Source organism: Lepus europaeus, chromosome 22 (genome assembly GCF_033115175.1).
Source record: "Lepus europaeus isolate LE1 chromosome 22, mLepTim1.pri, whole genome shotgun sequence".
NCBI lineage: Eukaryota > Metazoa > Chordata > Mammalia > Lagomorpha > Leporidae > Lepus > Lepus europaeus.
The window spans coordinates 33,955,849-33,971,965 of NC_084848.1; the positions used below are offsets into that span (position 1 = coordinate 33,955,849).

The window sequence follows — 16,117 nt, forward strand, 5'->3', positions numbered from 1 at the left end:
CCACAGTGTCAGTCCCCTTGTATTTTTTAAGACATATTTATTTATTTGAAAAGCAGAGTTACAGAGAGAGTAGGAGAGAGAGAGAGAGAGAGAGAGAGAGAGAGATCTTCCATCCACTGGTCCATTCCCTAAGTGACTGTAATGGCTGGGGCTGGGGCAGGCTGAAGCTAGGAGCTTGGAACTCTATCTGGTTCTCCCATATGGGTGGCAGGGACCCCTAGCACTTGAGCCATTTTCCACTGCCTTCTCAGGTGCATTAGCAGGGAGTTGGATCAAAGTGGAGTAGCCAGGACATGAACCAGCACCCGTAGGGGATGCTGGTGTCACAGGCAATGGCTGAACCCACCATGCCACAGAGCTGGCTCAACATCCTGTGTTCTGTTAGGCATTTGCTTGTTCATGGCCACACAAAAGATGGAAACATGCAGTCAGACGTTTGAACAGAGCACTACAGAGGATGTCATCTCCACAAAGATCCGCAAGCTACAGTTGTGTTGTGTGGCTCCAATACCCAGAGAAGTACTCCGGGTGCCTACAGAATTTTCCAAAATCCTGGACCGTTCTTGGTAAAGTGTCAAAGAACATAAAGTACAGTGTCCCTTCGATTTGCATGCTAATGAGCTTCCTGGAAAATTCAGCCGGTGTTAAAACCATGCAAAAGTCCCCTGTGCTTATTTCAGAAAGAAAGTTGAGTTATAGGCACGCATAATTACAAGTGGGCCTTTTACCTTTGTAAAGTCCAGTGGAACATTCTAATGTCACACAAGAAAGTTCTTTTGTGGCATGTGTGGGAATTGCAGACTGTGGGGGATTCCAGGTCCCACCTCTAGGTGCTTGAAGCACTGCCCACCCATCAGGGTGCTGACAAGCCTGCCCCCTCCCATCAACCACTATACCCCTGCCACATACTGACAGAAGGGTCCGGGGCCAGAACCTGTGGTGCCTGTGTTTTAGGCCTGCCCTATAGTGTCTCAGTATTTTTAGAAAATATTTATTTTTAAGAGGCAGGGGGAGAGAGAGAGCGACTCCATCCGGGTCTCCTATATGGGTGTCAGGGGCCCAAGCACCTGGGCCGTCTTCCACTGCCTTCCCAGCCACAGTAGCAGGCAGTTGGTTGATTTAACAGCACCTGGGGGGCCGGCACTGTGGCATAGCAGGTAGAGCCACCATATGTAGTGCCAGCATCCCATATGGGCACCGGTTTAAGAGCTAGCTGCTCCACTTCCAATCCAGCTCTCTGCTGTGACCTGGGAAAGCAGTGGAGGATGGCCCAAGTCCTTGGGCCCCTGCACCCATGTGGGAGACCCAGAAGAAGCTCCTGGCTCCTGGTTTCGGGTCGGCGCAGCTCTGGCCATTGCAGCCATCTGGGGACTGAACCAGCAGATGGAAGACCTCTCTCTCTCTGCCTCTCCTTTTCTCTCTGTGTAACTCTTTCAAGGAAAATAAAATAAATCTTTAAAAACAAAAACAGCGCCTCAGCTTCTGCGAGCCCCAGGTGTCACCTCCTACACTGTCACCAGCGTGCTCTTCCGCAACAGTGATCCACCCCACTGGGGCCCCAAGCCCATCTCCAGCCTGGAGCTGCCTTGCCTATGTCCTGCGAACACTGCAGAATTTGAGCATCAAGGTGCAGCTCATGCTGGGTCCCTGGCTCACGTCTCTTCCTGTATCCTCTTCTCTCAAGGAGTGCACCGCCTTGCCCAAGCCTGAAGTCAGGTGCCGCCCTCCACGCCTCTCTCTGGGTGTCACCAGGAAGCACCCAGCATATCTGAACAAACTCTTTACTGACTCTGTGTCTCAGTAGCCTTCTCTATGGTGGGCTGACTGCTCAATGCTTGTTAGCATTTAGGATTGCAGCCTCTATATTTACCATCTGGCTGGAGGACGACCTGTGGGTGCCCTCAGCACTGACAGTATTAGGGTTCCATAAGTAAAAATAAATGAAACACCCCTGTGTTTATTGCAGCATTATGCACAGTAGCCAAAGTATTGGCTAAACATAAACGTCCATTAACAGATGACGAGGCCGGCACTTGTGGCATAGCATTTAATATGGGTGCCGGTTCGAGTCCCGGCTGCTCCTCTTCTGATCCAACTCTCTGCTTGTAAAGCAGCAGAAGATGGTCTAAGTCCTTGAGCCCCTGCACCAGTGTGGGAGACCCGGAAGAAGCTCCTGGCTTTGGATTGGCTCAGATCTGGCCATTATGGCCATTTGGGGAGTGTACAAATGGATGGAAGACCCCTCTCTCTCTCTCTCTCTCTCTCCCTCCCTCCCTCTTCCTCTCTTTGTCTGTAACTCTGCCTCTTAAATAAAATAAATAAATCTTTAAAAAAAACCAAAAGCATGACTGGATATAAGAGAAATAAAATGTGGTGTATGAGTGTATACACAATGGAATGCCATTAAGCTACACTAAAGAAGGAAATCTTTGCCATTGTGACAAGGATAGGTTTGGAGGAGATTATAAGTGAAGCCAGGCACGGGCAAGCAAATGCCACATAATCTCACTCATGTGGAGCTATGTCAGATATTAAATGACTCCCATGACTCAATCTGTCACATGACTCAGGTCTCACGTGGAGTCTAAGAAAGTTGATCGCATGGAGCTAGAGCGGAATTCCGGTGGTTACCAGGTGCTGGGGTGGCTTGAGGGGATGTTGGTTGAAGGATAGGAAGTTTCATGAAGATAGGAATAAGTACAACCTGGTGACTGCTGTCAATGACAAAATACTGTAGTCTCAAAAAATGCCAAGAGGCTGGATTTCACAAAAATGACAACTATGAGAGGTAATGCTTATGTTAACTAAATAGACTTAGTCACCCCACAAGGTATATATATTTTTTCAAAAAATACTGAAATTATCCACCTGTGACGCCAGCACCACAGGTTCTAGTCCCGGTCAGGGCGCCGGATTCTGTCCCGGTTGCCCCTCTTCCAGTCCAGCTCTCTGCTGTGGCCCGGGAGTGCAGTGGAGGATAGCCCAAGTGCTTGGGCCCTGCACCCGCATGGGAGACCAGGAGGAAGCACCTGGCTCCTGGCTTCAGATCAGTGTGGTGCACTGGCAGCAGCAGTCAGTGGAGGGTGAACCAATGGTAAAGGAAGACCTTTCTCTCTGTCTCTCTCTCTCACTGTCCACTCTGCCTGTTTAAAAAAAAAAACAACAACTGAAATTAAATACAAGGGGTCTTCAAAATGTTTATGGAAATGTGTATGTTGAAGAAATTATGCATAGACAAAATTTTTGCATCAACATAAACTTATCTTTTAAAAAATTATTTAAAAGGCAGATTTACAGAGATAGGGAGAGAGAGAGAGAGAGAGGGAAAAAGAGAGAGAGAAGTTCCATTCACTGGCTCACTCTCCAAATGGCCACAACAGCTAGGGCTGGGCCAGGCCAAAGTCAGGAGCCAGGAGCTTCATCTGGGTCTCCCACATGGGTGCAGGAGCCCAAGCACTTGGGCACATCCTCTGCTGCTTTCCTAGGTGCATTAGCAGAGAGCTGGATTAGAAGTGGAGCAGCTGGGACTCTGGCACATATGGGATGCCAGCGTTGCAGGCAGTGGCTTAATCCACTGTGCCACAGTGCTGTCCCCAAAATAAAACCTTATTCTTTAACTCTAGCTTTCTGCAAAGTTTTAGAAGTACCCTTGTACTGATTTTCTGTCAATTACATACATTTTAAAAATTAATACAAAAAGACAAAAATTAATTCCATTTTTATATAACAATTTATATATTTATTTTACTTATAAAGGAGCAGAGAGGCAGAGAGATACAGAGACAGACACAGAGAGAGCTTCCATGCACTGGTTCTCTCTCCAAATGCCTCCAATGGCCAGGGCTGGGCCAGGCTGAAGCCAGGGGCTGGGAATGCAGTCTAAATCTCCCACAAGGCAGAAATCTAATTACTCTTTTTTTTTTCTTTTAAATGTTTTTATTTATTCGAAAAAGAGTGAGAGACAGAATCAGACAAAGATCTTTCATCTGCTGGCTCACTCCTCAAATGTACCCAACAGCTGGGGCTGAGCCAGGGAGAAACCAGAATCCAGGAACTCCATCAGAACCTCCCAGATGTGTGGCAGGGCCCTATGTATGTGAGCCCTCACCTGCTGTTCCCTGGGGTGTGCACCAGCAGGAAGCTGGAATCAGGAGCAGCGCTGGGACCTGGGACGGGGACCAGGCATTCTGATTTGGAATGCGGGTTCTTAACCAGCGTCTTAACAAGTAGGCCAAACGCTCATCCCTTTGTGCTATTTAGAGTGGCCACATACACCTAAGACAGTGAACCTGGGGCAGGGGGGCTGTACCTGTGTGCAGGTCTACTTCGAGAAGAGATGGTGATGAGGAATTGGACGTGAGGCCCCTCCCCCTAGAAATCCTGCACAACTCTTCAGAAGGGAGGAACGAGGAACGTGCCCCCCCACCCCCGCCCCCCCAAGGCCAGGCAGTGTTCACCAATTTGTCTGTTTGTTTGTTTGTTTATGTGAATGAAATATTATGTAAGCCTGACTCCTTATTATGGGCTGATGAACAAAAGAGATGCCAGGACGTCTCCAGAATATGCTAACTACCTACAGGAATAGGCCCAAGAGTTTCGCTCTGTCTTCTGGTTTTTCTAGAAACTTTTTATTTGCAAGTAACCTCACACTTACAGGATACACAGCACCTTCTCGTGCTCGGCATCCAGGTGCACCAGGTGTTTTGCCCCATTTGCTCTGCCTTTGGTGTTCTCTCCCCTCTCTTTCTGGATAATTGTTTTTCTGCACCATTTAAGAGCAAGCATCTGTCTTATTCTGTTTTCTGTTGCTGATAGCACAATACGACAGCCTGGGTAAGGTTTTTTTTTTTTTTTTTTTTTTTTTAGGTGAATATTTTGGGGCTGGTGCCATGGCTCACTTGGTTAATCCTCCACCTGCAGCACTGGCATCCCATATGGGCACTGGGTTCTAGTCCCGGTTGCCCCTCTTCCAGGCCAGCTCTCTGCTGTGGCCCGGAAGTGCAGTGGAGGATGGCCCAGGTGCTTGGGCTATGCACCCGCATGGGAGACCAGGAGAAGCACCTGGCTCCTGGCTTCAGATCAGCGCAGCACCAGCCGTAGTGGCCATTTGGATGGTGAACCAACGGAAAAGGAAGACCTTTTTCTCTGTCTCTCTCTCTCACTGTCTATAACTCTACCTGTCAAATAAAAAAATAATAAATAAAATTAATTAATTAAGGTGAATTTTTTTTAACTTCTTTTTCTTTTTATTTTTTGACAGGCAGAGTAGACAGTGAGAGAGAGACAGAGAGAAAGGTCTTCCTTTACCATTGGTTCACCCTCCACTGGCTGCTGCGGCCAGTGCACCGCACTGATCCCAAGGCAGGAGCCAGGTGCTTCCTCCTGGTCTCCCATGTGGGTGCAGGGCCCAAGCACTTGGGCTATCCTCCACTGCACTCCTGGGCCACAGCAAAGAACTGGACTGGAAGAGGAGCGACCAGGGCTGAATCCGGTGCCCCGACCAGGACTAGAACCCGGTGTGCCGGCGCCACAGGTGGAGGATTAGCCTATTGAGCCACGGCGCCAGCCCGGTGAATGTTTTAAAGATTCTTTTTAAAATGTATGTATTTGAGAGGCAGAGTTACAGAGAAAGAGAGACAGAGAGAAAGGTCTTCCTTCCGTTGGTTCAGTCCCCAAATGGCTGCAATGGCTGGAGCTGGGCCGATTGGAAGCCAGGAGCCAGGAGCTTCTTCTGGGTCTCCCATGAGGGTGCAGGGGCCCATGTGGGAAGCTGGCGCTGCAGGCAGAGGCTTAACTTACTACACAGAGCCAGCCCCCAGGGTAAGTTTTACAGAAAGGCGTATTTTGGCTCATGGTCTCGGCCCAGGGTTGAGGGATTGCATCTGGTGGTGGCTTTTTGCAGGCAGAGTCCTGAGGTGGCCCAGGGTGTCCCACGGCAAGAGACAGGGTGTCTGGCTTTTGTAGCTGACTCACTCTACAGAAAATCCTTAACTCATTAACCTATCAATCACATGAATGGATTAATCCATTAATCTACTCATGAGGACAGAGCCCTGATCACCTCTTAAAGGTCTCACCTGGTCCCATGTCTTTTTTTTTTTTTTTTTTTAAGATTTATTTATTTATTTGAAAGGCAGAGTTACAGAGAGGCAGAGAGAGAGAGCGTGCGCGAGAGATATCTTCCATCCCCTGATTCACTACTCAAATGGTCACAATGGCCAGGGCTGAGTCAGACCGAAACCAGGAACTAGGACTCTCGTCTGGGTCTTCCAGAGGGGTGCAGGGGCCCAAGGACCTGGGCCATCTTCTACTGCTTTCCCAGGCCACAGCAGAGAGCTGGATCAGAAGTGGAGCAGCTGGGACTCAAACCAGCACCCAGATGGGATGCTGGCACTGCAGGCAACAGGCAGCTCTACCTGCTACACCACAGTGCCGGCCCCTGGTCCCACCTCTTAATATTTCATAATAGGGATTAAATTTCAACAAGTTTCTCTAGGAGACAAATCATATTCAACCCGTAACAGTTGCCTACAGTGTGGCCCTTTACCTCTAAATATTTCAGTGTAGATTTCACAAGGATACGGGTATTCTTTTACATAACCTTGAGAGAATTGAACATGGATACGATACGTTATCTAATCTGCTGGTTGTTTTCCAGTTTTGTCGGTTGACCCAATGTCCTTTGGAGCGTTTTCTCTCCTCCAGTACAAAGGGTCACACAGTGCAGTCGGTTGTTCTGTCTCTTTAGTCACCTTTAATCTAGAACAATTCCTAACCTGTCTTTGTGTTTTGAGATGTTGACATATTTGACAAATACAAGTCTCCCCCCTCTCTTCCCCTTTTTTATTTTTTTTATTTTTGACAGGCAGAGTGAGAGAGAGAGAGAGACAGAGAGAAAGGTCTTCCTTTGCTGTTGGTTCACCCTCCAATGGCTGCTGCGGCCGGCGCACCGCGCTGATCCGAAGCCAGGAGCCAGGTGCTTCTCCTGGTCTCCCATGGGGTGCAGGGCCCAAGCACTTGGGCCATCCTCCACTGCACTCCCTGGCCACAGCAGAGAGCTGGCCTGGAAGAGGGGCAACCGGGACAGGATCGGTGCCCCGACCGGGACTAGAACCCGGTGTGCCGGCGCCGCAAGGTGGAGGGTTAGCCTGTTGAGCCACGGCGCTGGCTTCTCTTCCCCTTTTTAAAAATTAGAATAATGTTTTTTGGAACTTGTCTGATGCTGCCTCGCGTTTAGGTTCCATTCCCAGCTGGTGCATGCATGAATAACACTGTGTTCTTTTTAGGACATTACATCCATAGGCACTAGGTGTCCATGTGCCCCCTGGACATGTTAAATTTGATCACCTGGTCAGGGTGTTGTCCAGTTTCTCCTCTGGGTATTTACCATTGTCTCCTGGCTACTAACACAATCTGAGGGAGGTACCTTAAGAGCATCTGAGGGGCTGGTGCTGTGGTGAAGTGGGTTAAAGCCCCAGCCTGCAGTGCAGGCATCCCATATGGGTGCAGGGTTCGAGTCCCAGCTGCTCTTCTTCCAATCCAGCTCTCTGCTATGGCCTGGAAAAGCAGTAGAAGTTGGCCCAAGTCCTTGGGCTCCTGCACCTGCGTGGGAGACCTGGAAGAGGCTCCTGGCTCTTGGCTTCAGATCAGTGCAGCTCTGGCCATTGTGGCCATTTGGGGGGTGAACCAGCAGAATGGAAGACCTCTCTCTCTGTCTCTACCTCTCTCTGTAACTCTGTCTTTCAAATAAATAAAATAATTCTTAAAAAAAAAAAAAAAAGAGCATCTGAACACCCTACTCCTCTAGAGTATTTTGCCTCTGGATTTACCAACTATTCCCTTGGGGTTTGCAGGTGTTTTTTTTTTTTTTTTTTTGGATCCCAGCCCAAGGAGAGGGCGTTCCCGGCTCTCTGGAGCCAGGTAGCCTAGTTTGGAGGTCATGGCCCATGTGAGAGGGTGGGGCGTGTTGGGCCCAGCCCTGTTGAAGTATATCCCCGTGGTTGCTGTCCTCTTCCTACTTCCAAGAGAAACAAAAGCACACTCATCGCTTGCTCAGCTGACCTATGAGGACGTTATTGTGAAACAATGGGGTATAAGAAGAAACCTAATGCTCTCTGTGTGTCTTTGAGCAGCCTACGACAGACTTGGACGCCCTGAAAGATCAAGGACGTGTAAGTTGTCAGTATTGTGCTCCACAAGAGAGCTCAACCAGAGCTGGAGAGTTAGGTGCACTGAGGAGTCTGGGGGAGGAGGGGTTGTGGCGGGTGAAGTGGGATGCACAGGCCTGTTGTTAAGCAGGATGATCTTTGAGTGGGCCGGGAAGGAGAGGCAAGTGTGGGTAAGCAGAGAAGAGAGAGCAGGGCGTTCTGGTAGAGGAATCTTGTGAGCAGAGACCTCAGACAGGAGCATAGACAGATGTGGAGTGACTACGGGACAGGAATGACCAACCAGACTGGAGAGGCCCACGGGCTGGTGCAGGAAATGATATCTACCTCCTTGTGCTTGGTGAAGTAGTTTGTCAGCAAATTTTATTTCAAAGTTATTTGAAAGACAGAGCGACAAAGAGGGAGACAGAAAGAGATCCCATCCGTTGGTTCATTCCCCACATGGCCACAATGGCTTGAGCTGGTCCATGGCGAAGCTAGAACCTTGGAACTCCATCTGGGTCTCCCATGGGGTGACAGGGGCCCAAACATCTGGGCCATCATCCAGCACATTAGCAGGGAGCTGGATCATGTGGGATGCAGGTGTGGGAGGCTGTAGCTTAACCTGCCCAGCAGCAGTGCTGGCCCCTAGAACTTCTGTTTTTAAATAGTTAACACTTTTTTTCACAGCATTGCTCTTTGTCAAATGCTGGAGGAACCCTCTGCACTCCTTCCGTTGTATCTTTTTTTTTAAAGGATTTATTTATTTATTTGAGAGATAGAATTATAGACAGTGAGAGGGAGAGACAGAGAGAGAGGTCTTCCATCCACCTGTTCACTTCCCAAATGACCACAATGGCCAGAGCTGAGCCAATCTGAAGTCAGGAGCCAGCAGCTTCTTCCGGGTCTCCCACGCGAGTGCAGGGGCCTAAGCACTTGGGCCATCTTCCACTGTTTTCCCAGGCCATAGCAGAGAGCTGGATTGGAAGAGGACCAGCCAGGACTAGAACCAGTGCTCATATGGGATGCTGGAGCCACAGGCAGAGGATTAACCTACTGTGCCACAGCACTAGGCCCTCGGTTGTGTCTTGAGGTTTTCTGAACACCTCTGTGTGAACACTGATTCTGCACACGGGAGCCGGCTGCAGCTAGCTGGACGCAGGAGGGTAAGATGTGGCTGCTAAGCCCTGGTGGGAACCTGGGGCACAGTGTGATGGGGAGGTGGGGAAGAGGTTGCTGGCCTCACTGCTCCAAATTAATTGGGGTCTCCTTTGTGTGCCCTGGATCTGCTGATCTGAGCGTGGAGCCCCCAGAGCTGCTCCTCTGTTGAGCATAGAATCCATAGCCACACTGCTGGGTTCAAATCCTGGTCCTGGCACTACTGGTACTGTGACCTTGAGAAAGCTAGCTCACCTGTTTGGGGAGAATAATAGTCCCTGTCTATCGCAAAAGATTTGTGTGAGAGTTAAATGAGATAGTATATGCTTAAGTTCTGTCACATACATGAAGCTATTGTTGTTATGATTACTGTTACGGTTCTATGTTCGAGGGTTGTGGTTTCTCCCCTCATTCCCGTCTGCTTTCCATCTGCAGGGGGTTCATACAATTCCTCTCTTGCTTGGTAATGCATTTATTCTCCCTAGATGATGGGTTTTCTGTCATTTTCAGGGCCTTTGGGGAGGCATGCCTTGGCTCTTGGCTGGCTGTCTTGGTACAGTCATGCATTGCCTTCAAGTTCTTTCTGAGTAGGTATGGGCGTATTTTTCTTATCTGTAATGGATCCATGCTCATATGTGTCAGCTCACCAGTGAGCCTGGCCCAGGGTGGGACAGGCCACCTGGTCTGAGTCACCTAATGCTACCTCCATCCTTGCAAGACCAGGAGGTGATGACTTCACGGCCTTCCCCAGCTGATTTGTGGCTGTGCTAATGGATGTGATGGGTCCTCTGTTTCCTTTGCAAAAGGAATGTTAATTATTTTCAACAGGCTAATTACATGGCTAATGAGAGACTGACTGAGCTAAGATTCCCTTTAATTACTCCTGCCTAACTGCTGTTGGGAGCCATATTTTGAGGATGTTGCAAGGCTCGGTGCTTTCTCCATAGATGGAGCTGTCCAGCGAGAGACTCAGCCAGGGCCAGGGTTGCTAGGATTAAGCCACATGGTGGAAGTGCCAAGTCTGGCTTGGGTCAGTGTCCAGTCGAGTGGATGCAGGCCTTCCCTGTGGCCCGTTACTTACGGAGAGGGACAGTAAGAATAATCTCTTTGTGAACGACCTGTTTTTGACTTGTGCCTGGTCTCCAGCCTTCATGAGTGCTGTTGGGAGGAGGTGGTCAAGGGGTGCTAGGTTGCTGACAACCGTCTGCTGAGTCATCTTCTCTCCCAACCTGGGGGGAATGACTAAGTCCGAGCAGCGGCCAGGAGGGAGATTTGGAGCCCCCAAAGCTGCAGCCGCCCGCTGAGACCGAGCCACCTTGCTAGGAGTCTGGCCTAGCTTGTTCTCAGTTCTTTCCCTTTCTGTCTGCACAGAGGAGAGCCATTGGTTTTTGTAGCAGCAGAGGGGGCAAGTGGCTTTCAGGTGTGTGATCCTTGAGCCAGCCAGGTATGTCCCAGATGGAGGAGAATCATCTGTGTTAATCACAGTTTTCCTGTTTGCAAATGACAACTGGAATAGAACTATTCTCTCAAAAAGTTTTTTTTTTTTAAAGATTTATTTTATTTATTTGAAAGACAGAGTTACAGAGAGAGGGAGAAACAGAGAGAGAGAGAGAAAGAGGTCTTTCATCTGCTGGTTCACTCCCCAGGTGGCCACAATGGCCGGAGCTGTGCTGATCTGAAGCCAGGAGTGTCTTCCAGGTCTCCAACATGGGTGCAGGGGCCCAAGGACTCAGGCCATCTTCTACTGCTTTCCCAGGCCATAGCAGAGAGCTGGATCGGAAGTGGAGCAGCTGGGACTTGAACTGCACCCATATGGGATGCTGGCACTGCAGGATAGGGCTTTAACCCACTACGCCACAGCGCCGGCCCCTCAAAAAGTTTTGCATACACTTATCTGTTGACTGTCAAATGATCTTTCTTTGGCTGGCGTGAAAAAACTCAAAGAAATGCAGGATCATCAGGACACTGGGAACTGTGAGTGATGAGGCTGAAATCTGCTGGTGACTGAAGGCAGTGGTGGGGCTCTCTCAGAGGGCCTGACCAACAGGAGGAATTAGTAAATAGAAAATTACAGGAGCCGTTGTTACGGGCTCAGTTCTTATGCCAAGCCCCACCAGCACAGGCTAAAAATCAAAATGGAGTCACTCACGCTAAAGTTCCATGTCATCAAGCTGAAACTTAGCTGGTTCTGACCTTCTGAAAAATCAGGATCAGAGAGATAAACAGCTAAATTTCCCAATCAGGCCTGCTTCAATTGGCATGGGAAATAAGTTCCCTCTCCCTTAATCCTTACACAAAAGAAATGTCACCCTATGTCAACCAATCCCTTACGTTTTTATTGTTCTGTCTGAGTCCTGACCTTACAAGGAAAATGATTTTGAAGTGACCAATCTGCTTTTTGTTCCTTGTTTCTGCTTTCTCAGGCTCTCGCTGTCTAAAACCAAGCCCTGCTGCTCAGCCCATCACAGTATTCTCTCTGTGTTATGGAGCGAGGCATTACTGGATGCTAGAATCCAAAATAAAGTCAATTAAGAGTGGGAAAAAGAAAAAGAAACAGAGCAGCAGCCAAAGGCCCCTGCGCTTCCCGTTCCGGGGAAAGCTCAGACTGTCAGGCTCTGTTTAGAGGTTTCTCAAAGATGGTCCTAGGGCCGGTGCTGTGGTGCAGCGGGTAAAGCCCCAGCCCGCAGTGCCGGCATCCCATATGGGCACCAGTTCGAGTCCCAGCTGCTTCACCTCCAATCCAGCTCCCTACTAATGAGTCTGGAGAAGCAGCAGAGGATGGTCCAAGTGCTTGGGCTCCTGTTACCCATGTGAGGGACCTGGAAGAAGCTCCTGGCTTCAGCTTGGCTCAGTTGTGGCCATTTGGGGAGGGAGCCAGAGGATGGAAGATTTCTCTCTCCCTCTCTCCCTCTCTCCCTCTCTCCCTCCCCCCCCCCCCGTCTCTCTCTCTCTCTCTGTGTCTCCCTCTGTGTGTGTGTGTGTGTCCTTGTCTCTCTGTAACTCTGCCTTTGAAATAAATAAATAAATCGTTATAAAGCCAGATCCGGGATTCTTACACTGCCTCTGGGACTTGCTCCATCTCTCTCTCTCTCTCAAACTTCTTCCACGTTCACCCATTCACCTGCAGGTTTACGACTTTCCAGGTCCAGTGGAAAGGAAGTGCCTCTTCTCTAAGGACAGCGTTGCAATTTCATGTAGCACCCTCAATTGCTTTTATTTTGGATTCCAGAACCAAGCAATGCTGCTCTGTGAAATAAATGTGCTGTGATGGGCTGAGCAAAAGGGGTTGGTTTTCTACACAGAGAGAGGCTGCAGAAAGCAAAACAAGGAACAAAAAGCAGATTGGTTTTCTCCAACTTACCTTCCTTGTAAGATGAGGAACAGAACAATAGAAAAACAAGGGACTGGTTAATACCAGGTTGTTTTAAGTTTTATTGATTTTTTGTTTTGTTTTGTTTTGAAAGGCAAAGAGAGAGAGAAAGAGAGCACTTCTATATTCTGATTCAGTCCCCAGATGCCTGCAACAGCTGCTAGGCCAGGCCAAAGTCAGGGGCCTGAAACTCAGCCCCAGGTCTAAGTATTTGGGTGGCAGGGACTCAATTTCGTGTTGTCTCCCAGGGTGCACATTAGGAGAAAGCTGGAATCAGAAGCAGAGCAGGCACTCTGAATGGGGTGCAGGTGTTCCTAGAGGCTTTTTAAAAATCATTATTTATTTGTTTGAAAGACAGAGAGAGAGAGAGAGATCTTCAGTCTGCTGGTTCACCCCCAAAATGGCCTCAATGGAGCCAGGAGCTTCTTCTGGTCTCCCATGTGGGTGCAGGGGCCCGTGCACTTAGGCCGTCTTCCATGCTTTCCCAGGCCATTAGCAGAGAGCTGGATTGGAAGAGGAGCAGCCAGGACATGAAATGAACTGCATCCCATATGCTGGCACTGCAGGCAGAGGCTTAAAATACTACGCTACAGCGCTAGCCTCAACCCCAGAGGCTTCTTTTTAGTTACAGAGAGGTGGGGGGGAGGGGTAGGAGGGGGGAGAGAGAGACAGAGAGACAGAGAGAGAGGGAGGTCCTCCATCTGCTGGTTCACTCCCCAGATGGCTGCAATGGCCAGTCCTATACCCATCTGAAGCCAGGAGTTTCTTATGGGTCTCCCACGCAGGTGCAGAGGCCCAAGCACTTGGGCCATTTTCTACTGCTTTCCCAGGCCATAGCAGAAAGCTGGATCAGAAGTGAAGCAGCCGGAACTCGACCCTGCGCCTATATGGGATGCTGGTACTGCAGGCAGCAGCTTTACCTGCTAAGCCACAGTGCTGGCCCCTCTAGAGGCTTCTTAAGCTCCATGTTGGATTCCTGCCTCAGTCAGGTGGTGTTGGCTGTCTTTCTCTGTGTAAGGATTAAGGCAGAGGGGACTTCATCTGCCAATTGAAACTGGCCTGATTGGGAAATTTGACTGTTATCACTCTAATCCTGATTTCTCAGAAGGTCAGATAAATAGCTTAGTCACTTGCAACGTTAGTGTGGGTGACTCCATTTTAATTTGTAGCCTGGTCTACTGGGGCCCAATACAGGACTTAGTCCATATGCAAGGCCTCCTGTCTTTTTTTTTTTTTTATGTAGCACTCTTTTCTGGTCATTGCAACCAAAGTGCCAGCCTTGGCTCTGATTGGAGAAGGTGTGTGTTCCTGGACCACTCCCTGAGCCAGGGGAATGTGGTGCTGTGATTGGCCAGGCTGGGGGCCACGCCTCCTCACCCCGGGCAGGGTCTTTGCAGCCTGAATGCCCACTATTGTTGCTTTTCAAGCTGTTCAGCTTCCTCTGACTGCAGGGTCTTCCCGCTTCCCTGCATGGCTTCTTCCACCTCCTTCTATTTAAGGCTCACCCTCCAGCATCCAGTTTTTTGTTTTGTTTTTTTTGTTGTTGTTTTTTTGACAGGCAGAGTGGACAGTGAGAGAGAGAGAGACAGAGAGAAAGGTCTTCCTTTGCCATTGGTTCACCCTCCAATGGCAGCCACGGCCGGCGCACCGCGCTGATCCGAAGCCAGGAGCCAGGTGCTTCTCCTGGTCTCCCATGGGGTGCAGGGCCCAAGCACTTGGGCCATCCTCCACTGCACTCCCGGGCCACAGCAGAGAGCTGGCCTGGAAGAGGGGCAACCGGGATAGAATCCGGTGCTCCGACCGGGACTAGAACCCGGTGTGCCGGTGCCGCAAGGCGGAGGATTAGCCTGTTGAGCCGCGGCGCCGGCCAGCATCCAGTTTTTTTCTGTCCCCTCCCAGGCCTTTTTCCTTCTTCATGGCATAATCCCAGAAACTCCAGTGTGTGTTGGCCAGTGGGTATTGTCTCCTGGCGGCCTGTGAGCTCCAGAACATTGTCCTGTTCACACTTAGCACTATGCCTGGCCTCCTTGTCTTGTTCACACCTAGCACTGTGCCTGGCCTTCAGCGGGTACCCCATAAATATTCGTTGGCCGCTGGAATACAACGCCATGAACAAACCAACCAGCTTCTGCAAGCCTTCCTGGAGCAGCTCTGTTGCTTGTTTGGAAGCATCCAGGGTGGCTTGGCCTCAGGGCACAGGTGTCAGGCTGTGGGGCGGTCCAGGCTTGTCCTCTGAGGGACCTGCCAGCCTGTTCTCCACCTGCACTGGTGACGCATCCAAGAGGCAGAGTCCCTGCTGTGTGGCAGGCTGACCTGGGCGACACCCGAAGGACACAGGCAGTTATGGAAAGAATGCCGACAAAGTCCTAGTCACTTCGTTAGTGAGGTTGGGAGGCCAGTGCCTCCTCCTTCCTGGCCGGCTGGGAGGAGGCTTGCTGGTGTCATGTGACGAGGATTCCAGGGCTCTGGCTGCTGTCTGATGGGATCTGCATAGGGGATTGTTGGTGAAGGGGAGGTGAGGCAGCTCTTTACTGTAACACATGCCGCGTGCTGGGACGGCGGCCAGGCGGCTAATTAGAGAGCCCAGCAGCTGTCCAGCCTTTCAGGCAGTGAGCAGCAGTTACCCAGTGCCAGAAGGTGGGATGGTAGCAGAAGGGGGGAGGGGGCCCTGGAGCCACAAACTCAGAAACTGCCCTCCAAGGAGTAGGAGTTGGCTCCGAGGGGGGGAGATAGGCGGGAGCCTGTAAGAGGTCAGATGCAGGGAGGAAGAGAGGAGAGGAGGGTGACAGACAAGGTGGCCTCCAAGGGAAGCAGAAGAAGGCATGGGGAGATGTTGGGCAGGCAGGCAAATCCAGACTGCAAGCCCCGGGAGAGGGGGCAGGGAGGAGGGACAAGGTCAAGAGCAGTGGGGGCTCAGCGCCTGCCTCCACCCACCTTCCCTGCACTGCCTCCTGCTTCCCAGACACGGTTCCCCCCTGCTACTCCCCGCCCCCAGGATTCGGAATACCAGTCACTTTTGTAGCTGAGCGCGATCGATCGGTCCTGGGTTTGGAAAGTGCCTAACCCACTGGTGTTCAGAGTTGGTCTTACTCCTGGATAAGTAAAAGCAATCGTTCTGAATTATGGGGAAGCACTGTGGTGCTCGGAGCTAGCAGAGAGCTCCCCAGGGCGGGCATTTTCTCTTTATTCCGTGGACCCCTGGGTGGGGGCAAGTGTGGTGTAACATGAAATATACTTGCTCTTTGTCCTAGGCTTTCAGTTATAGAATCCTAAAACTCTCGGGATTTCCTGAGTGGCAGGATTATCTTGTCATTCATAATGAGTCCCTTTGATTAACCTCTGAGTTTATGCTGATGACATCCTGGGGGCGAGGAGCCTAAGTAGCCTCAAGATGGGGCCAGTGGAGGGCTAGAAAGAGCAACTGAGGACTAGGGGGCTGGAGCTT

General features: G+C 50.3%; 1 protein-coding gene across 10 annotated transcripts in view; it reads left to right on the forward strand.

Moving 5' to 3' along the window:
- Nucleotides 1–16,117, forward strand: part of TMEM229B (transmembrane protein 229B) — a 59,911-nt gene that overhangs the window by 18,383 nt on the left and 25,411 nt on the right. The window contains exons 1-2 of one of the 10 annotated variants that reach the window (XM_062181572.1): nt 8,132–8,171; nt 9,108–9,310. The exons of 8 other annotated variants lie outside the window; for them this stretch is intronic. The gene's annotated coding sequence lies outside the window, so the exon portion shown is untranslated. Of the gene's footprint in view, nt 1–8,131; nt 8,172–9,107; nt 9,311–16,117 lie in introns of those variants that run through there. One more of the 10 variants, XM_062181573.1, reaches the window with a different exon arrangement.